Raw genomic sequence first — 23,458 nt, forward strand, 5'->3', positions numbered from 1 at the left:
GAAAGTTACATCCGGGGTGTTACAGTCGAGGAGCGGAGCAACTCTTCTACTATATTGAAGATGAACTATGTTCGGATCTCCGATCTTGAAGGTCCGGATATTCTCTGGCAGAAAGGCATGTTCCGCCCCCGAACATGGAGCTGGACGATGAGCCTAAAGAATCAGTCGATATCTCGGAGCCCGAACTGCCAGGGCCGGTAGACTTCAAACTCCGGATCCAAAATCGGGTCAGGGTTCGGATTTCGTTCCACCCACCCACCCGGACATAGACGCTCTCATGAGCATCAAACGACAGCCTTAGGAAACGGTCCACCACTTCTGGGCCAGATTCCTCCTTGTCAAAGATAGGATAAAAGATTGTCGTGACGAAGACGCAATAGCAGCATTCTGCAACAACTGCACGGACGAAGGTGTCCTAAATGCCATCAATCGTCGCCGCATACTAAAGTTCGCTGACTTAACAACTATCGTACAAAAGTATAGCGCGATGGAAAGCGCCTGGAAAATTCAGGCAGCTCGTTGGGAACCTTCGACGCCAACCCAACTCATCCTACAGGCGAAAAGGACGCACCCCCGCGGTGCACCTAGCCGAACAGTCAAAAAACATAAACCCATTACGCTGCACGACACCGTTCTGGAGGGATGGCTCAATGGCCCATGCAAAATACACACAATGCCGGATACCGTGGCAACCCACAGCCTTAGAGCATGTTGGATACTTCGGCAGGTAGCCAAGAGCGACGAGGACATCCTTATCAAGGACACCCAAGAACAGCACCCTCCAACAAACGACGATACTAGAGTATTGACAGTCTTCGAGACATTCGCTTCAAACAATAGGCGTAAAAGGGCACTACATGATCTCGCCGAAGTTTGCCAGGTCGCCGCAATTGACCCCTGGAACGACACGGCCATAACCTTTAACGCTAGTGACGAACCCAAATACAGAACAGTCCGACCGCCAGCTGCATTAGTCCTCAGTCCCATCGTGGACGGTTTTCGACTTACAAAGGTCCTCATGGACGGCAGCAGCGGACTAAACCTCATCTACGAGGACACGCTCCACAAGATGGAAATAGACAGGAGCCGCATCGAGAAAAGCAGCACGACCTTTCGAGGTATCATTCCCAGTCGGGAAGCGCGGTGTGCGGGAAAAATTACACTCGATGTGGTATTCGGCACGCCGGAGAATTATCGATCCGAAGAAATAACTTTCCAGGTGGCCCCTTTCAATAGCGGATACCACGCCCTGTTAGGGCGAGAGGCCTTCATGCGCTTTCAAGCCATACCCCATTATGGGTATATGAAGCTAATAATAAAGGAAATATGCCCTAGAGGCAATAATAAAGTTATTATTTATTTCCTTAATATCATGATAAATGTTTATTATTCATGGTAGAATTGTATTAACTGGAAACATGATACATGTGTGAATACATAGACAAACAGAGTGTCACTAGTATGCCTCTACTTGACTAGCTTGTTGATCAAAGATGGTTATATTTCCTAGCCATAGACATGAGTTGTCATTTGATTAACAGGATCACATCATTAGGAGAATGATGTGATTGAATTGACCCATTCCGTTAGCTTAGCACACGATCGTTTAGTATTCTGCCATTGCTTTCTTCATAACTTATACATGTTCCTATGACTATGAGATTATGCAACTCCCGTTTACTGGAGGAACACTTTGTGTGCTACCAAACGTCACAACGTAACTGGGTGATTATAAAGGTGCTCTACAGGTGTCTCCAAAGGCACTTGTTGGGTTGGCGTATTTCGAGATTAGGATTTGTCACTCCGATTGTCGGAGAGGTATCTCTGGGCCCACTCGGTAATGCACATCACATAAGCCTTGCAAGCATTGCAACTAATGAGTTAGTTGCGGGATGATGTATTACGGAACGAGTAAGAGACTTGCCGGTAACGAGATTGAACTAGGTATTGAGATACCGACGATCGAATCTCGGGCAAGTAACATACCGATGACAAAGGGAACAACGTATGTTGTTATGCGGTTTGACCGACAAAGATCTTCGTAGAATATGTGGGAGCCAATATGAGCATCCAGGTTCCGCTATTGGTTATTGGCCGGAGACATGTCTCGGTCATGTCTACTTAGTTCTCGAACCCGTAGGGTCCGCACGCTTAAAGTTTCGATGACAGTTATATTATGAGTTTATATGTTTTGATGTACCGAAGGTAGTTCGGAGTCCTGGATGTGATCATGGACATGACGAGGAGTCTCGAAATGGTCGAGACATGAAGATTGATATATTGGACGACTATATTCGGACACCGGAATGATTCCGGGGGTTATCGGATATATACCAGAGTACCGGGAGGTTTCCGGAACCCCCCGGGGGTTTAATGGGCCTACATGGGCCTTAGTGGAGAAGAGGAGAGGCGGCTAGGGCAGGCCGCGCCCTCCCTTCCCCTCTAGTCCGAATTGGACAAGGGGGGGCGCCCCTCTTTCCTTCCTCTCTCTCCTCTTTCCCCCCTTCTCCTAATCCAACAAGGAAGGGAGGGAGTCCTACTCTCGGTGGGAGTAGGACTCCTCCTGGCGCGCCCCTCTCCTGGCCGGCCGCCTCTCCCCCCTTGCTCCTTTATATACGGGGGTAGGGGGGCACCCCAAAGACACAACAATTGATCATTGATCTTTTAGCCGTGTGCGGTGACCCCCTCCACCATAGTCCACCTCGATAATATCGTAGCGGTGCTTAGGCGAAGCCCTGCGTCGGTAGAACATCATCATCGTCACCATGCCGTCGTGCTGACGAAACTCTCCCTCAACACTCGGCTGGATCGGAGTTCGAGGGACGTCATCGGGCTGAACGTGTGCTGAACTCGGAGGTGCCGTGCGTTTGGTACTTGATCGGTCGGATCGTGAAGACGTACGACTACATCAACCGCGTTGTGCTAACGCTTCCGCTTTCGGTCTACGAGGGTACGTGGACAACACTCTCCCCTCTTGTTGCTATGCATCACCATGATCTTGCGTGTGCGTAGGATTTTTTTTGAAATTACTACGTTCCCCAACAGTGGCATCCGAGCCTGGTTTTATGCGTAGATGTCATATGCACGAGTAGAACACAAGTGAGTTGTGGGCGATATAAGTCATACTGCTTACCAGCATGTCATACTTTGGTTCAGCGGTATTGTTGGATGAAGCGGCCCGGACCGACAGTACGCGTACGCTTACGCGAGACTGGTTCTACCGACGTGCTTTGCACACAGGTGGCTGGCGGGTGTCAGTTTCTCCAACTTTAGTTGAACCGAGTGTGGCCACGCCCGGTCCTTGCGAAGGTTAAAATAGCACCAACTTGACAAACTATCGTTGTGGTTTTGATGCATAGGTAAGAACGGTTCTTGCTCAGCCCGTAGCAGCCACGTAAAACTTGCAACAACAAAGTAGAGGACGTCTAACTTGTTTTTGCAGGGCATGTGGTGATGTGATATGGTCAAGGCATGATGCTAAATTTTATTGTATGAGATGATCATGTTTTGTAACCGAGTTATCGGCAACTGGCAGGAGCCATATGGTTGTCGCTTTATTGTATGCAATGCAATCGCCTTGTAATGCTTTACGTTATCACTAAGCGGTAGCGATAGTCGTAGAAGCATAAGATTGGCGAGACGACAACGATGCTACGATGGAGATCAAGGTGTCGCGCCGGTGAAGATGGCGATCATGACGGTGCTTCGGAGATGGAGATCACAAGCACAAGATGATGATGGCCATATCATATCACTTATATTGATTGCATGTGATGTTTATCTTTTATGCATCTTATCTTGCTTTGATTGATGGTAGCATTATAAGATGATCTCTCACTAAATTATCAAGGTATAAGTGTTCTCCCTGAGTATGCACCGTTGCAAAAGTTCTTCGTGCTGAGACACCACGTGATGATCGGGTGTGATAGGCTCTATGTTCAAATACAACGGGTGCAAAACAGTTGCACACGCGGAATACTCAGGTTAAACTTGACGAGCCTAGCATATAACAGATATGGCCTCGGAAAACTGAGACCGAAAGGTCGAGCGTGAATCATATAGTAGATATGATCAACATAGTGTTGTTCACCATTGAAACTACTCCATCTCACGTGATGATCGGACATGGTTTAGTTGATTTGGATCACGTGATCACTTAGAGGATTAGAGGGATGTCTATCTAAGTGGGAGTTCTTAAGTAATATGATTAATTGAGCTTAAATTTATCATGAACTTAGTACCTGATAGTATCTTGCTTGTCTATGTTGTTGTAGATAGATGGCCCGTGCTGTTGTTCCGTTGAATTTTAATGCGTTTCTTGAGAAAGCAAAGTTGAAAGATGATGGTAGCAATTACACGGACTGGGTCCGTAACTTGAGGATTATCCTCATTGCTGCACAGAAGAATTACGTCCTGGAAGCACCGCTAGGTGCCAGACCTACTGCAGGAGCAACACCAGATGTTATGAACGTCTGGCAGAGCAAAGCTGATGACTACTCGATAGTTCAGTGTGCCATGCTTTACGGCTTAGAACCGGGACTTCAACGACGTTTTGAACGTCATGGAGCATATGAGATGTTCCAGGAGTTGAAGTTAATATTTCAAGCAAATGCCCGGATTGAGAGATATGAAGTCTCCAATAAGTTCTACAGCTGTAAGATGGAGGAGAATAGTTCTGTCAGTGAGCATATACTCAAAATGTCTGGGTATAACAATCACTTGATTCAACTGGGAGTTAATCTTCCGGATGATAGCGTCATTGACAGAATTCTTCAATCACTGCCACCAAGCTACAAGAGCTTCGTGATGAACTATAACATGCAAGGGATGGATAAGACAATTCCCGAGCTCTTCGCAATGCTAAAGGCTGCGGAGGTAAAAATCAAGAAGGAGCATCAAGTGTTGATGGTCAACAAGACCACCAGTTTCAAGAAAAAGGGCAAAGGGAAGAAGAAGGGGAACTTCAAGAAGAACAGCAAATAAGTTGCTGCTCAGGAGAAGAAACCCAAGTCTGGACCTAAGCCTGAGACTGAGTGCTTCTACTGCAAACAGACTGGTCACTGGAAGCGGAACTGCCCCAAGTATTTGGCGGATAAGAAGGATGGCAAGGTGAACGAAGGTATATGTGATATACATGTTATTGATGTGTACCTTACTAATGCTCGCAGTAGCACCTGGGTATTTGATACTGGTTCTGTTGCTAATATTTGCAACTCGAAACAGGGACTACGGATTAAGCGAAGATTGGCTAAGGACAAGGTGACGATGCGCGTGGGAAATGGTTCCAAAGTCGATGTGATCGCGGTCGGCACACTACCTCTACATCTACCTTCAGGATTAGTTTTAGACCTAAATAATTGTTATTTGGTGCCAGCGTTGAGCATGAACATTATATCTGGATCTTGTTTGATGCGAGACGGTTATTCATTTAAATCAGAGAATAATGGTTGTTCTATTTATATGACTAATATGTTTTATGGTCATGCACCCTTGAAGAGTGGTCTATTTTTATTGAATCTCGATAGTAGTGATACACATATTCATAATATTGAAGCCAAAAGATGCAGAGTTGATAATGATAGTGCAACTTATTTGTGTCACTACCGGTTAGGTCCTATCGGTGTAAAGCGCATGAAGAAACTCCATACTGATGGACTTTTGGAACCACTTGATTATGAATCACTTGGTAATTGCGAACCGTGCCTCATGGGCAAGATGACTAAAACGCCGTTCTCCGGAACTATGGAGCGAGCAACAGATTTGTTGGAAATCATACATACAGATGTATGTGATCCGATGAATGTTGAGGCTCGCGGCGGGTATCGTTATTTTCTCACCTTCACAGATGATTTAAGCAGATATGGGTATATCTACTTAATGAAACATAAGTCTGAAACATTTGAAAAGTTCAAAGAATTTCAGAGTGAAGTTGAAAATCATCGTAACAAGAAAATAAAGTTTCTACGATCTGATCGTGGAGCAGAATATTTGAGTTACGAGTTTGGTCTTCATTTGAAACAATGCAGAATAGTTTCGCAACTCACGCCACCCGGAACACCATAGCGAAATGGGGTGTCCGAACGTCGTAATCGTACTTTACTAGATATGGTGCGATCTATGATGTCTCTTACTGATTTACCGCTATTGTTTTGGGGTTGTGCTTTAGAGACGGCTACATTCACGTTAAATAGGACACCATCAAAATCCGTTGAGACGACGCCTTATGAACTGTGGTTTAGCAAGAAACCAAAGTTGTCGTTTCTTAAAGTTTGGGGCTACGATGCTTATGTGAAAAGGCTTCAACCTGATAAGCTCGAACCCAAATTGGAAAAATGTGTCTTCATAGGATACCCAAAAGAGACTGTTGGGTACACCTTCTATCACAGATCGAAGGCAAGACTTTTGTTGCTAAATTTGGAATCTTTCTAGAGAAGGAGTTTCTCTCGAAAGAAGTGAGTGGGAGGAAAGTAGAACTTGATGAGGTAACTGTACCTACTCCCTTATTGGAAAGTAGTTCATCACAGAAACCGGTTTCTGCGACACCTACACCAATTAGTGAAGAAGTTAATGATGATGATCATGAAACTTCATATCAAGTTGTTACTGAACCTCGTAGATCAACCAGAGTAAAGATCCGCACCAGAGTGGTACGGTAATCCTGTTCTGGAAGTCATGTTACTAGACCATGATGAACCTACGAACTATGAAGAAGCGATGGTGAGCCCAGATTCCGCAAAATGGCTTGAGGCCATGAAATCTGAAATGGGATCCATGTCTGAGAACAAAGTGTGGACTTTGGTTGACTTGCCCGATGATCGGCAAGCCATTGAGAATAAATGGATCTTCAAGAAGAAGACTGACGCTGACGGTAATATTACTGTCTATAAAGCTCGACTTGTTGCGAAAGGTTTTCGACAAGTTCAAGGGATTGACTACGATGAGACTTTCTCACCCGTAGCGATGCTTAAGTCTGTCCGAATCATGTTAGCAATTGCCGCATTTTATGATTATGAAATTTGGCAAATGGATGTCAAAACTGCATTCCTGAATGGATTTCTGGAAGAAGAGTTGTATATGATGCAACCCGAAGGTTTTGTCGATCCAAAAGGAGCTAACAAAGTGTGCAAGCTCCAGCGATCCATTTATGGACTGGTGCAAGCCTCTCGGAGTTGGAATAAACGCTTTGATATTATGATCAAAGCATTTGGTTTTTTACAGACTTTTGGAGAAGCCTGTATTTACAAGAAAGTGAGTGGGAGCTCTGTAGCATTTCTGATTTATATGTGGATGACATATTACTGATTGGAAATGATATAGAATTTCTGGATAGCATAAAGGGATACTTGAATAAGAGTTTTTCAATGAAGGACCTCGGTGAAGCTACTTATACATTGGGCATCAAGATCTATAGAGATAGATCAAGACGCTTAACTGGACTTTCACAAAGCACATACCTTGACAAAGTTTTGAAGAAGTTCAAAATGGATCAAGCAAAGAAAGGGTTCTTGCCTGTGTTACAAGGTGTGAAGCTGAGTAAGACTCAATGCCCGACCACTGCAGAAGATAGAGAGAAGATGAAAGATGTTCCCTATGCTTCAGCCATAGGCTCTATCATGTATGTAATGTTGTGTACCAGACCTGATGTGTGCCTTGCTATAAGTTTAGCAGGCAGGTACCAAAGTAATCCAGGAGTGGATCACTAGACAGCAATCAAGAACATCCTGAAATACCTGAAAAGGACTAAGGATATGTTTCTCGTTTATGGAGGTGACAAAGAGCTAGTCGTAAATGGTTACGTCGATGCAAGCTTTGACACTGATCCGGACGATTCTAAATCGCAAACCGGATACGTGTTTACATTGAACGATAGAGATGTCAGTTGGTGCAGTTCTAAACAAAGCGTTGTGGCGGGACCTACGTGTGAAGCGGAGTACATAGCTGCTTCGGAAGAAGCAAATGAAGGAGTCTGGATGAAGGAGTTCATATCCGATCTAGGTGTCATAACTAGTGCATCGGGTCCAATGAAAATCTTTTGTGACAATACTGGTGCAATTGCCTTGGCAAAGGAATCCAGATTTCACAAGAGAACCAAGCACATCAAGAGACGCTTCAATTCCATCCGGGATCTAGTCCAGGTGGGAGACATAGAAATTTGCAAGATACATACGGATCTGAATGTTGCAGACCCGTCGACTAAGCCTCTTCCACGAGCAAAACATGATCAACACCAAGGCTCCATGGGTGTTAGAATCATTACTGTGTAATCTAGATTATTGACTCTAGTGGAAGTGGGAGACTGAAGGAAATATGCCCTAGAGGCAATAATAAAGTTATTATTTATTTCCTTAATATCATGATAAATGTTTATTATTCATGCTAGAATTGTATTAACCGGAAACATAATACATGTGTGAATACATAGACAAACAGAGTGTCACTAGTATGCCTCTACTTGACTAGCTTGTTGATCAAATATGGTTATGTTTCCTAGCCATAGACATGAGTTGTCATTTGATTAACAGGATCACATCATTAGGAGAATGATGTGATCGACTTGACCCATTCCGTTAGCTTAGCACACGATCGTTTAGTATTCTGCTATTGCTTTCTTCATGACTTATACATGTTCCTATGACTATGAGATTATGCAACTCCCGTTTACCGGAGGAACACTTTGTGTGCTACCAAACGTCACAACGTAACTGGGTGATTATAAAGGTGCTCTACAGGTGTCTCCAAAGGTACTTGTTGGGTTGGCGTATTTTGATATTAGGATTTGTCACTCCGATTGTCGGAGAGGTATCTCTGGGCCCACTCGGTAATGCACATCACTTAAGCCTTGCAAGCATTGCAACTAATGAGTTAGTTGCGGGATGATGTATTACAGAACGAGTAAAGAGACTTGCCGGTAACGAGATTGAACTAGGTATTGAGATACCGACGATCGAATCTCGGGCAAGTGACATACCGATGACAAAGGGAACAACGTATGTTGTTATGCGGTTTGACCGATAAAGATCTTCGTAGAATATGTGGGAGCCAATATGAGCATCCAGGTTCCGCTATTGGTTATTGGCTGGAGACATGTCTCGGTCATGTCTACATAGTTCTCAAACCTGTAGGGTCCGCACGCTTAAAGTTTCGATGACAATTATATTATGAGTTTATATGTTTTGATGTACCGAAGGTAGTTCGGAGTCCTGGATGTGATCACGGACATGACGAGGAGTCTCGAAATGGTCGAGACATGAAGATTGATATATTGGACGACTATATTCGGACACCGGAATGGTTCCGGGGGTTATCGGATATATACCGTAGTACCGGGAGGTTACCGGAACCCGCGGGGGTTTAATGGGCCTACATGGGCCTTAGTGGAGAAGAGGAGAGGCGGCTAGGGCAGGCCGCGCGCCCCCTCCCCGTCTAGTCCAAATTGGACAAGGAGGGGGGGCCCCCTTTCCTTCCTCTCTCTCTCCTCTTTCCCCCTTCTCCTAATCCAACAAGGAAGGGAGGGAGTCCTACTCCCGGTGGGAGTAGGACTCCTCCTGGCGCGCCCCTCTCCTGGCCGGCCGTCTCTCCCCCCTTGCTCCTATATATACGGGGGCAGGGGGCACCCCAAAGACACAACAATTGATCATTGATCTTTTAGCCGTGTGCGGTGCCCCCCTCCACCATAGTCCACCTCGATAATATCGTAGCGGTGCTTTGGAGAAGCCTTGCGTCGGTAGAACATCATTATCGTCACCACGTCGTCGTGCTGACGAAACTCTCCCTCAACACTCGGCTGGATCGGAGTTCGAGGGACGTCATCGGGCTGAACGTGTGCTGAACTCGGAGGTGCCGTGCGTTCGGTACTTGATCGGTCGGATCGTGAAGACGTACGACTACATCAACCGTGTTGTGCTAACGCTTCCGCTTTCAGTCTACGAGGGTACGTGGACAACAGTAATTCCCTGTGATCTTGCGTGTGCGTAGGATTTTTTTTTGAAATTACTACGTTGTAACACCCAGTGTCATGCTACAGTAATTCCCTGTGATTAAGCTAATCATTTTTTTCAAACAGTGCTTAATCATCTTGTTCAATATCCCATTTGAAATTCTAGTCAATTCAAATTCAAGTGAAGTTTGAAGTTGCTCAAAAGTTGCTGGAAAAATGTTCATCATTTGTCAAAAATTCCATAACACTCCTTTGTTAAGGAACACAACATCACTTTTGTGCAAAGATGAGCATTAGCAATTATAACAACACCAATTCAGCATTTTTAAATGCTATCCTATTTATGAAAAATAGCAAATGAATTCTTCTGGTCTCCAAAATATTTGTGGCACTGTCTAATATCACCTGGGAATAAAAGGGGCACTTCCCATATTTTTCCAAAGAAAATGGCATGCCCAATATTTTCTTACCCATCTCTGATTATAAAAAAACAGAAAAGCAAAGCTATTTAAATAAAAGAGAAAACCTCCCCTGTATCCCCCCACTGGGCCTTGGACTAACAGGCCGGCCCAACCATCCCACTCCCCCGGGTCGTCTTCCCTGTTCGACCGACCTGGTCGCTACAGGGGCTGGTCGCCGCCGAACCCACCTCGCCGACCACGCCGCTACAGGCGCCGCGGGGAGGATAAGGACGCCAGCGTCGACGCCCTGGCTTCCGCCGAGATCTTTTCCCCCTTCCCCACACACTGCTGCTTCTCCTCTCCACCATGGCCGCCACTACCGTCTCCTCCGCTTGCTTGCCCGCGTAGCCACCGGCCTCGCCTCGCCTTGCCGACCTGTCCAGCAGCTCCATCATCGCCGACTGCCTCGTCCCCGTCTGGAGCGCCTGCATCGACGCGGACGACCCCTTCTTCAACCTCGGACCTCCATCGTCGCCGCCGTCGATTCTCTCCACCGAGCCCTCCCCGAGCACGCGTGTGCACACCTGCAGGGCCCGGTGAGCACCCTACAGACTCCCCTCTCTCCCCGTGTCCTCGCGTGCTCTCTAGCTAGCCGGCCCCGCCCTCGTGCTTCGGCCATCGCTATGACCGCGCTGCGCGAGCCGCTCGAGCTCTCCAGCTCCAGCGCGTGCGGTGGGCGCGCTCCAGAGCGCCCCTAGCGCCGAGCGCCACCCTAGTTCGCCCCTGACCCGCTCCCGCCTCGTTTTGTCTGAAGGACGAACCCCTGCCGCCTTTGCCGCGCTCTGGTTGCCGCCGTTGCTGCCCGCCCCACGCTCCCAAGCTGCTGCTGCCCCTCCCGACCGCCCTAGCGTGCTTGGGGTGCGCTGCAGGTCCCGCCCACCTACTAAACGCGCTCGCAAACACCCCGTAGCCGCGCCTCCGCCTGGTCCGTACGCGGATGCCGCCACGGCTCGTCGCCGGCGTCCTTGCCGGCCCCCTCCGCTCGTTCTGTCGCCACCATCGGACCCGCGGCGAAGTGGTCATTCGAAAACAACCGGCCGCACCCCGAACGGCCGCTCGGAGCCGGATTCCGGCGAGATCCAACGCATCTCCGCCGCGGGAGAGCTCGCCGGGGCTCCACCGGCGCCGGTGCCGACGTGGCCGACCGAGGCCACCCCCTTAGGTCACCGCCCAGTGGCCCGGCTGGCCTTGTTGACCCAGTCAACGGCTGACTGGGTATCGCCCAGTCACTGCCAGTGGGTCCCCCGTGGGCCCCGTTGACTGGTCAGCTAGTATGTTGACCGCTGATGCAGTAATGACGCCAGGATGATGTCATATTATCCTCTTCTGTCGATTTAAATAATTAATAATAATTTCATAATAATGTTCAAATCTTTGAAAAATCATTGAAAATAAACCATAGCTCGGATGAAAATGTTTTCTACATGAAAGTTGCTCAGAACGATGAGACGAATCCGAATACACGGTCCATTCATCTGTCACATGCCTCTAGCATGCTGAACATGGAAAATTCCCCCTCCGGTCATCTGTCTAACACAAGTCCGGTACCGGTAATACATTCCCGATTGATTTTCCCCCTTCACCTATATCGTTCAGTACTACGTTAGGTCGACCCTAGTTCTGCCTTTCGTCTTGTTATGCTTTGTGATGCTTTGTTTGCTTTATATTTATTGTTTCTTCCCCCTCTTCTCTCCGGTAGACCCTGAGACCGATGCCGCCCCTGTGATCGACTACGTCGACGACGACCCCTCCTTGCTAGAGCAACCAGGCAAGCCCCCCTTTGATCATCCCGATATCGCCCATTCGATTCTATCATGCTTGCATTAGATTTTGCTACTGTTATTGTTTGCTCCTATTCTGATGCATAGCCTGCTTTTGTAACCTGCTCATTGTACCCTGCCTGCTTATCCTAAAACTGCTTAGTATTGGTTGGTTAGTGATCCATCAGTGACCCCCACCTTGTCCTTGTTGCCCCTGCTTCATCATTGAAGACCCGATCACGGGGATCGAAGACCAGGCCCCGACACCGCACATCACTTTCCCCTTAGTTGCTCGACACTACTGGGTTACTATCGAGTGCCGAGGGTGAGACCTCTACAGCACTTCTGATGTTAACCCTGTAGTGTAGCTATTCGGTCGTGGTCATCGAGGGTGATTCCGCCTTAACCACTTCCGATACGACTCTGTCGTGCAACCCCTCAAGTGTGAACCTCGGGGGTGATTCCTCTTACGTTCACCTTGATGATTACATCAAGTGGAATCCATCTAGGGTGATTCCTCAGGTTTTCCTCTTGGTGTTAGACACACGGTTACTATGGTTACTATGACTTTACACTGAACCATGTTACTAAAGACGGGTCGACCCTGAGGGGTACCCGCGCGAGCTTAATTGCGAGTGATGTGGAGTCGGGTTGACCTGAAAGGTGCCCGCGAGATAATTACGAGGCGTGGCCGGGCATTCCTAGCCCTTGCCGCAAGTCCTCGAGACGGGGCAACGGGGTCACATCTTTCGTGAGTCTCTGCTTGTTACCGCGCGTTCCTAATCCACTACGATTTGGATATTTGATCCGAGGGGCCTCTGGCCTGATAGCACTAACCATCACGTGGGCATAGTATGGGCGTTCTGCGTCGTATGCATCAGCCGAAGCTTAATAGACGTCATGCGACTGAGCGGCGCGCGCCGGGTTGGACTGGTAAGCTCCCGCCTTTTTTAAGGAGGTAGCTAGGTCTGCTCACCGGCCGCCCACGCAACGTGCAGGAGTTCCCGGGGCGATGGCCCATGACCCCTGGGGGCATAGGTTTAGTCCGGCGTGCTTGACCTCTCTATTAAGCCTAGGTCGGGTTGCGGCGTATTGTTTGGCCGAGGCCGGGCATGTCCCAGGAAAGTGTGTCCGGCCGGAGTTAATCGAGCATGGTGGGTAAGTTGGTGCACCCCTGCAGGGAAGAAAACATCTATCGATAGCCTGTCCTACGGTAACAGACACTTGGAGTTCTATCCCGATCGATACAACTAGAACTGGATACTTGTGATGAGACTTGGATATGAGATGATAACTGGATAGTATGGCTCTGGGATTGCTTTCTCGCAGGGAGTCGAGAAAGGATCTCTGGCCGAGGTTGATAACACTTCTACTACTTCACTTTATGCTACTCTACTCCCTCCTGTTGCTGCAAGATGGTGGTTTCCAGAAGATGCTAGTCTTTGATAGGCTAGGCTTTCCCCTCTATTCTGGCATTTCTGCAACCCAGTCCACATATACAGCCTCTCTTTGATAATGTTGCATATGTAGTGTAGATCCTTGCTTGCGAGTACTTTGGATGAGTACTCACGGTTGCTTTGCTTCCTATTTTCCACCTCTTTCCATTCTTCTCGGATGTCGCAACCAGATGGTGGAGCCCAGGATCCAGACGCCACCTTCGATGATGACTGCTACTACCCCGAGGGTGCCTACTACCACGTGGAGACCGCCGACGACCAGGAGTAGTTAGGAGGCTCCCAAGCAGGAGGCCATGCCTTTTCGATCGATGTTGCTTTTGTGCTAGCCTTCTTAAGGCAGACTTCTCTAACTGATGTTTGTACTCAGATATTGTTGCTTCCGCTGACTCTTGTGTATTCGAGCTTATGTATTCGAGCCCTTGAGGCCCCTGGCTTGTAATATAAAGCTTGTATTATTTTAATTTGTGTCTAGAGTTGTGTTGTGATATCTTCCCGTGAGTCCTTGATCTTGATCGTACACATTTGCGTGCATGATTAGTGTACGATTGAATCGAGGGCGTCACATACGTTCCCCAACAAAAAATGCCCGGGCCTAATGGAATAATCACCCTCGTCGGCGATCCGGATATAGCACTCCGCGCCGATAACAAAACTGGATCCTTGGCCCTCGAGGAATTATCTGAGGCCCTTGCGGCTAAAGAACTAACCGCACTACGCTCCACTATGGGCAGAGACGATGTTATCCTGGACAAACGACCCAAATCTACCTCCTTCAAGCCAACAGAAGAAACGGTCAAATTTCAGGTCCATCCAACAGACCCGAAGAAGACAGCCTCTATCGGAGCGCAACTCAGCCCCTCAGTAGATGAAGCGCTGCGAGACTTCATGCGCGAAAACTGGGATATATTTGCCTGGCACCCATCAGATATGCCAGGAATCCCACGCGAGTTGGCCGAACACAGCCTCAACATACTAAAGGGATATAAGCCGGTCAAACAAACCCTGCGGCGATTTTCCGAACCCAAACGACAAGCTATGGGTGAGGAGCTAGCCAAACTCATCGAGGCCGGATTCATCAAAAATATTAAACAACCGGACTGGCTGGCAAACTTGGTAATGGTACCAAGAAGGATAAATCCTGGCGCCTATGCATCGATTTCAAAGACCTTAACAAGGCTTGCCCTAAAGATCCCTTCCCCCTTCCTTGCATTGATCAAATCATTGATGCTACCGCAGGACACGACTCGCTATGCTTCCTCGATGGATATTCCGGATACCATCAAATCAAAATGAAGGAGTCCGATCAAGCTGCAACAGCATTCATTACACCATACGGGCCGTTTTGCTTCAACACCATGCCTTTCGGGCTCAAGAACGCCGGCGCCACCTACCAGCGCATGATCCAAACATGCCTCGAGAAACAGATCGGCAAGACAGTGGAGGCCTACGTGGACGACGTGGTCATCAAAACTAGACACGTCGAAACACTAATAGACGACTTGCGTCTAACATTCGACAACCTCCGCACATACGACATCAAGCTTAACCCGGAAAAATGCGTCTTCGGCGTCCCCGCCGGTAAACTACTGGGCTTCATCGTTTCCAATAGAGGAATTGAGGCAAATCCAGCCAAAATCCGAGCTCTGTCACAATTGGCCACGCCAACCAAACTCAAACAGGTCCAAAAACTCGCCGGGTGCGTGGCAGCCTTAAGCCGCTTTATCTCCAGGTTGGGGGGAAAAGTGATGTCCCTTTATCGCCTTTTACGACGCACCGATAACTTCGAGTGGACAGACGCGGCGACAACTGGACTGGAAGAAATAAAGCTCTTTTGGCAAGCAACCCAATCCTGGCCGCGCCAAACGTCGGCGAACCAATGCTCCTATATATATCGGCAACACACCAGGTGGTAAGCGCCGTACTCGTCGTCGAGCGAGAACAGGACGGGCACAAATTTCTGCTCCAAAAGCCGGTATACTATGTATCCACCGTCCTCACACCATGCAAATCCCGGTACCCTCACTATCAAAACATATCATATGCAGTCTTCATGGCATCTCAAAAATTGTGACACTACTTTCAGGAGTGCTCGATCACGGTGGCTTCCGAAGTGCCCCTCAATGATATAATCAATAAACGGAATGCAACGGGCCGGATTGCCAAATGGCCATTGAGTTCCTGCCATTTGACATCACGTACAAACCACGTCGAGCCATCAAATCCCAGGTACTGGCTGACTTCGTCACCGAATGGACAGAGGCCGAACTCCCTAAAGAGTACGGCGCGTATTCCAACTGGGTTATGCACTTCGACGGCTCCAAAATGTTGGCAGGACTAGGGGCAGGCGTCATATTAACGTCCCCCACAGGAGATATCGTCCAGTACGTACTCCAAATATTATACAGACTCCAACAATGCAGCCGAATACGAGGCCTTGCTACATGGCCTTCGGATGGCCGTATCAATGGGCATACAACGCCTGGAGGTGCGCGGGGACTCAAACCTCGCAATATCCCAAATTAATGGAGACTTTGATGCCAAAGATCCAAAGATGGCAGCTTATCGCAATGCCGTCTTAAAGTTGTCGGCTCGGTTCGAGGGGCTCGAATTTCATCACGTCGCCCGCGAAAGTAATCAGGCGGCAGACGTCCTTGCTCGCATCGGCGCTAAGCACGACCCTGTCCCACCTAACATCTTCTTCGAAAGGCTCTTTAAGCCATCCGTGGTCTGGCAAGGGGGAGACAGCAATGACAGTCCCGTTCCGAACACAAACATAGATAGCGAACACACCGATATCATCGGAGGTTGTGCCACCGAAATAACACCATCGGCCCATCTCATCATGGCAGTAATTGCCCCATGGACCGAACCATTCTTGGCCTACTTTAATAGGAAGGAGCTCCCAGAAGATCAGAACGAGGCTCGCCGCATTGTCCGGCGTTCAAAGGCCTATAAAGTTCATGAAGGAGAGCTCTACAAGAAAAGCACTACCGAAGTCCTTCAAAGGTGTATCTCCGAGGAGGAGGGGCGGCAACTCTTGGCAGAAATTCACGTCGGGCTCGGTGGGCACCACGCCGCTGCCCGGGCACTTGTCAGCAAGGCCTTCCGGACAGGATTTTATTGGTCTATGACCCGGGCAGACGCACAGGACCTCGTCCAGCGCTGTGTTGGATGCCAACTCTTCGCCAACCAAAACCATATGCCCCCAACCGCCCTACAAACAATCCCTATTACATGGCCCTTTGCGGTCTGGGGCTTGGACATGGTTGGACCACTTAAAGGGGGAAGCCATAAGAAAAAATATCTGCTGGCCATGGTGGACAAATTTACCAAGTGGATAGAGGCTCGACCAGTTAAAACGGCCGAGTCCGGACCAGTGATTGCATTTATACCCAATGTGGTGCACCGTTATGGTGTCCCGCACAGCATCATCACTGATAACGGTTCCAATTTCACAGCCGAGGAGGTGAAAACCTGGTGTGCTAATCTGGGTATTAAGCTCGATTATGCCTCTGTCTACCACCCGCAAACAAACGGTCAAGTCGATCAAGCCAATGGTCTTATTATGAGCGGCATCAAACCCAGGCTAGTGCGGTCTTTGAAATAACCAGACAAGCACTGGGTCGAGGAGCTCGACTCCGTACTCTGGGGGCTGCGGACCACGCCCAACCGTACTACCGGATACACACCTTTCTTCATGGTGTACGGTGCAGAGGCTGTATTGCCCTATGATATTATACATGACTCACCTCGAGTGTGTATGTACGAAGAAAAAGAGGCCGAGTTGGATCGGCAGGACAGCCTAGACGCCCTGGAGGAGGAGCGCGACATCGCCAAAGCCCGTTCAGCATTTTATCAACAGCAGGCTCGAAGATATCAAAGCAGAGAAGTACGGGCCAAGACTTACAACGTTGGCGAACTCGTTCTACGCTTGCCGGAGAAGAAAAAGGACAAACTCAAGCCCAAATGGGAGGGTCCCTTCATAATTGACGAAGTTCTTACCAGAGGAGCGTACCGTCTTCGTGACGCATCAGACAATCGCCTAGAGCCAAACCCCTGGAACGCGGCCAGACTCTGAAGGTTCTATGCCTAGCGCCGAACTCTTTGTTAGTCTCCTTCTCCCCTATAGTTTCCATTAATTTTTTCTCTTTTACACATTTTTTCGCTTTAAAGCTCTCATTCGGCTTGATCGAACACTGCTGACGTACACATCTTTACATATGTACGCCCATTATACCTGGGGGCTTCTTTAACAGAAGCTTGTTGATATTGTCTTCCGAGCGTCAAGCTCATCACACATACGTGTTTTCCCGTATGTCTTTTCTTCACCATTATATGCATAGATATGACTTAAGTTTTAGCCAAGCTGGGTTGCCTGGCTCCTGTGCTTACCCCTACGTTTCCGATTGTTCGGCTAGGTGGTAAAGGGAGCACCTCTGCGATTGTTACTGCCGGGTCATCCGGATGTGTACCTCAGACTGGGTGAAGCCGAAAGCTAGCGTTCTGAAGGGAATATTCGGTCGGTGGATGAAAAATACTTTTTGCACTCACTCTATGGTGAACCCCAGAAGCTATACACACTGTGATTTTCACATCACAATTCGGACATGTATACTAATGCATGCACACCCAGGGAAAGGAACCCTTAACGGAACCATTCTCCCTGGAAGATGTTTCTTACAATCTCACTGTAATATAACATAACTAGCCGGATACAACTTGTCTGTTCAAGCAATTATGACCCCTACGCTTAGTTTTCCACACATACCCCGGCCTATTCGGTTGTGACGGTATTCGGAAACACTCCGCACCTTCAGGTCCGGAGGTTGAAGCGAAAAGGTCTGCCATGACAAATGATATACAATTCAGCTAGAATTCTACATGGTGAGGAAAGTACATGGTCACTTGGACTCAAACACTTCTGCCTCTATACCATCTAACAGGCAGTCTAACTTATAATCCTGTTGGGAATATTTGGCAGCCACCTCTACTTGGTCATATACTAAACTAACGGGAATTTCTTCCCCATTTGGCCCCAACGGTCCAACCCGGGCCATGTGATTAGGATTCAACTTGGTATATCACGTCTTCACCATGGCCCAGGCTTCTCGCGCACCCTCTCGACAGGCCGATATCTTCCATAATCGGATATGCCGCCGCGCTCCCTTGAACAGCTCTACAAGCTCCTCCATACTTCCCGGAGGGGAGGCGGATGGCCATAAGGCCTTGGCAACACTCCGCATGGCCAGCCGAGCATGCTCGTGCACTTGCGACAGTCTTTGCAGCAGATCACTTGTTGATCCGGACACCTCCTCTTTAGGACAGCATGTTAATATACCTACAAGCATAGCTATATCAGTTCCATTTATCTCCGAACTACTAAAAAACAACAAGTTCGGGAACATACTGAACATGCCGCCCCGCAACTTCTTGTTCTCCTTTACGGAGTCGGCTAGCTGGGCCCGCACATCTTTCAACTCTTCACCCAACTTAGTGTTGGAATCCTGTAGCTTGTTTTTCTCGTCCCTGATGCGGGTCAGCACACGCTCGCCTGCGGCGTGTTGCCTCTTTGCCTCTTTTTCTCCCTCTTGGGCGATCTTCAACTTCTTCTCAAGTTGATCAGGAGACCCTATTACGCGATCAGTGGCAGTATTAGCACAGTTGGTATACATTTACTGTTCCTCGATGGACGGGAACGTTACCAGTGGGCAGCTTCTTCAAATTTTCTAGTTCGGCGGCAGCAGCATTTAGCTGCGCCTGACATTGCTCCAGCTCTCGGGCTAGCAGACTATTCTTCTCCGTGAGGACCTGGTTGTTCAACAATCCTTAAATCATTTGTGCCAACTGCTTTCAGTCTTGGGGGCTACGGGTATATGGCTATCCTTTTTTGACAAAGAAAACTTACCTGCACATCTGTCAGATATTGCCTCGTGGCTTTTCTAAGCCCGTCTCGAGCAGCTCGGATGTATGCGTCGCCCGAGCTAAAGGCATTAAATGCCTCGTTCGAGAACTTCGGGTCTCGTAAAACAGCTCTGCAGCGCCGATGATTCATGGCGCTCTCTACTTCCGAGTTGGTAACAGACATATTGTCCGAACCCTCGGCCGAAGGGCAGTCCGGCTTTGTTCCTACATCGGCTCCCGTCTCCCCGACTGGATCTAAATCTTGGTTGTTGGGAGCGCGGCCGGCCGGACCCCCGGACATAGTTCGGCGAACCTTTTTCCTGTAATCAAACAGGCGCATAGGTCACAGTTGGACACGGCCACTGAAAAATATATTTATCCGTACCTCCTCGATGAGGGCCCTGCGGTGCCTTCACCGGCCCTCCTCTTCGAAGGCCTGCCGGCGCAGGAACCGATTTCCTCGGTATCGTCAAACGCCTCCCCTGTAGAACGCGCGACAATGCGGTGGGTGAGGCAGAGTACGAGCACCCTTTCAGAGAAGGTGTTTCTTGATTACCTACCTGTGAAGCAGGAAGAAGACCAGGGTAGTCGGCGATGATGGCCACTTCTGTGCCATCATAGCTCGTCTAGTAAAACACCCCCTCCGCGAGCACCACGAATATATCCGGATCCTCTTCAAACCCGGGATCAAGCTCCCGGTTGTGGTCCTCCGGCTGTGGGGCGGGACTATAAAATCCCTCGGTGACCTTTCGCCAGTGCTATCATAAGCAAACAAACTAGAAATTTATCAAAGGAAATTCGAAGATGGAAGGAGTAAAAGCAGAGGGGTCGGGCCTTACCCAACTGGGAGGGTTATACATAGAGTACCCGTCTCTGAGTTTGATGCGAAGAAATTCCTTTTCCTCCCCTTTGAACAGTTCGGCTAATATCTTAGCCAAAGCGGCAGGGGTATCCGGACCTTTCCGGCCGCAGCGAGAGGCGTCGTCCTCCCCATTGTAGTGCCACATTGGAAGCCCTCTGTATTGGAGCGGCTGAACCCCTCGCGCTATGGAGATCGCCATAACCTCGATTACTGTGAGTCCGGACTGAGTGAGCTCTTTTATCTTGCTCATTAGCTGACGAACCTCCGCGCCATCTTCCTCTTCAGGACTCCGGGGATGCCAACTGTGGCGTTTCTTCAGCGGGACGCGCGCAAATTCGGGAAGACCCTTTCGAACCGGGTCGGGAAGCGCGATGTCCTCTATATAAAGCCATTCAGAGGGCCATTCATCGGGTGCCTTCCTTGGTGTGCTGGATGGATATCCGGTATGGGCGACGTGCCATACTTTGGCTCCGCCCACCTCAAATATTGACCCTTCGTGATTGCGCGGGACGAGACAGAACAACTTCCTCCACAACTCGAAATGAGCCTCGACGCCCAGGAATAGTTCGCATAGAGCGACGTAACCCGCAATGTGCAGAATAGAGGCCGGAGTGAAGTTGTGCAGCTGGAGGCCATAGTACTCCAGAAGCCCTCGGAGGAACGGATGGATTGGAAATCCAACGCCTCTCAGCAGGTAGGGGACAAAACACACTCGCTCTCCCCCGGACGGATTGGGGAAGTCCTCTGCCTGAGTCCCCTCATTGAAGGAAGCTAGCCCCGTTCGACCAGGGACTAGATCTGCATGGTGAAGGAATCCCTGCGTTTGCAACTTCGTCAATCGGCTATGAGACACAGAACACCTCTCCCACTCACCTTTCTCTGGTCCGGGACAAGCGGAGGAGCTGGGAACACTAGCCATGCTGGAATGGTTTCTCCTAAGCAGTCTCTAGGATTTCTTCTGCGTAGCGCTGAATGGATCTGGGATCCAATCTCTTTAAATAGGTGCTCTTCCTCGCGTGGATGGGGTGTTATTCGCAAAAATACCCTGACTTTCCACATTCGCTCGACACGTGGAGGACGAAGATTATTTAACGCGCAGAAGCCAAGGAGGCAACATTGGATCAATGGCCGAATACATTACTTGGAGATCATTGAAGGGGGAACCTGCCTTGCAATGCCGAAGACAATATGTGTGCCGAGCACCTCGCTATTGAAGACTGGTTCGGGGGCTACTGAGGGAGTCCTGGACTAAGGGGTTCTCGGGCGTCCGGCCTGTTATCCATGGGCCGGACTGATGGGCTGTGAAGGCATGAAGGCCGAAGATCGCACCGTGTCCGGATTGGACTCTACTTGGCGTGGAGGGCAAGCTTGGCGACCAACTATGAAGATTCCTTCTTATGTAACCGACTCCATGTAAACCCTAGACCCCCCGGTGTCTATATAAACTGGAGGGGTTAGTCCGGAAAGGATACATTCATTAGCATATACACATAGGCTAGACTTCTAGGGTTTAGCCATTACGATCTCGTGGTAGATCAACTCTTGTAACACTCATATTCATTAAGATCAATCAAGCAGGAAGTAGGGTATTACCTCCATAGAGAGGGCCCAAACCTGGGTAACATCGTGTCCCCCGTCTCCTGTTACCATCGATCCTAGACGCACAGTTCGGGACCCCCTACCCGAGATCCGCCGGTTTTGACACCGACACCGGCCCAAGCAGTAAGAATCTTCTATACTGCGCTCTGCGTGCGGGGAGAAGACACAGCGCACCTGTTTGGTCTGGCCCATGTCCGGGCGGCCTGTTTTTTAAATTTTGATTTTTCTACTTTAAAATTTTTGAAACTTCAAAAAAGTTTCAAAAATTAGAAAAAATGAGAATTTTGAAATATAATGTTTAATAATTCTTAAATATTTGTGGATTCAAAAAATGTTCATGATTTTTTAAGAAATGTTTGAATTCAAAGATGTTTGCAATTTTGAAAACAAATGTTAGGGAAATCAAAAAATGTTCATGATTTTTTTAAAAAGTTCATTCATAAAAAAGGTTAATGAAATTGATTTTTTTGCCAATTCAAAAAATGTTCATGAATTGAAAAATATCCTAAAAAATATGTTCATGACTAAAAAAATAGTTTATTGATTCATAAAGTGTTCGCTAATTCAAAAAAAATGAGCATGCATTTCAAAAATTGTTCGTTAAATCAAAAACATGTTCGTGAATTTAAAAAATTGTTCCACCAATTTCCAAAAAAAAAATCGTCGATTCTAGAAATGTTCGTCTATTCAAGAAAAATGTTTTAGAAAATGTTCACTATTATTAAAAAATGTTTTTAAATAGTATATAATGTTCATGAATTCAAATTTCATGATTTTAGAAAATGTTTGAAAGTCTGTAAAAACTTTCACGAATTTAAAAAATGTTCATGATTTCAGATATGTTCACAAGTTTATAAAATGTTCATGATTTTCAAAAATTGTTCGCGATTTCACGAAAATGAGAGTAATAGTGGATCCTGGTGAGGCAGCAAAATGTGGTCATGGCCATTGTAGATCATGATTTTTTTTCTCCCGTTGCAACGCACGGGCCGTTTTGGTAGTAAGTTCTACGTAATAAAACCCTAAAAGCCGCTCAAAAACATAAAACCCTAAAAAAAGTACAAAAAAAAGAGGAAAGTGGGAAGGCCACGATGGTGCCACCGCGCGGCTGCCAATAATTCGTGCCATCAATGACCTAGCAAGGAGACCTCCTATTTGCCGCTTGCTGCGGCAAGGAGTCGGTGGTTCGCATTGGGCGACTTAGCTGGGCCGGCCCATTTGCAGTGACACGGGTTGTGACGTGAAAAAGGCAGAAAAAGAAGGGGCTGGCGTTGGGATTGGAAGTTAACAGTGCCCTCAAAAGTCAAGGTTTCCATGTGGAGACTTTCTAGGCATTCGCTTCCGACTACGGATGTCTTACACAGGCAAAACATGGTTGTTCAAGATGTATGCCCCCTATGCGGTTGTGATGATTCATGGAGACACACGCTCCTTTCATGTACCATGTCACGTTGCATTTGGGCCCTATCGGATGAGCAACT

This window comes from Triticum aestivum, chromosome 4D (genome assembly GCF_018294505.1).
Source record: "Triticum aestivum cultivar Chinese Spring chromosome 4D, IWGSC CS RefSeq v2.1, whole genome shotgun sequence".
Lineage (NCBI taxonomy): Eukaryota > Viridiplantae > Streptophyta > Magnoliopsida > Poales > Poaceae > Triticum > Triticum aestivum.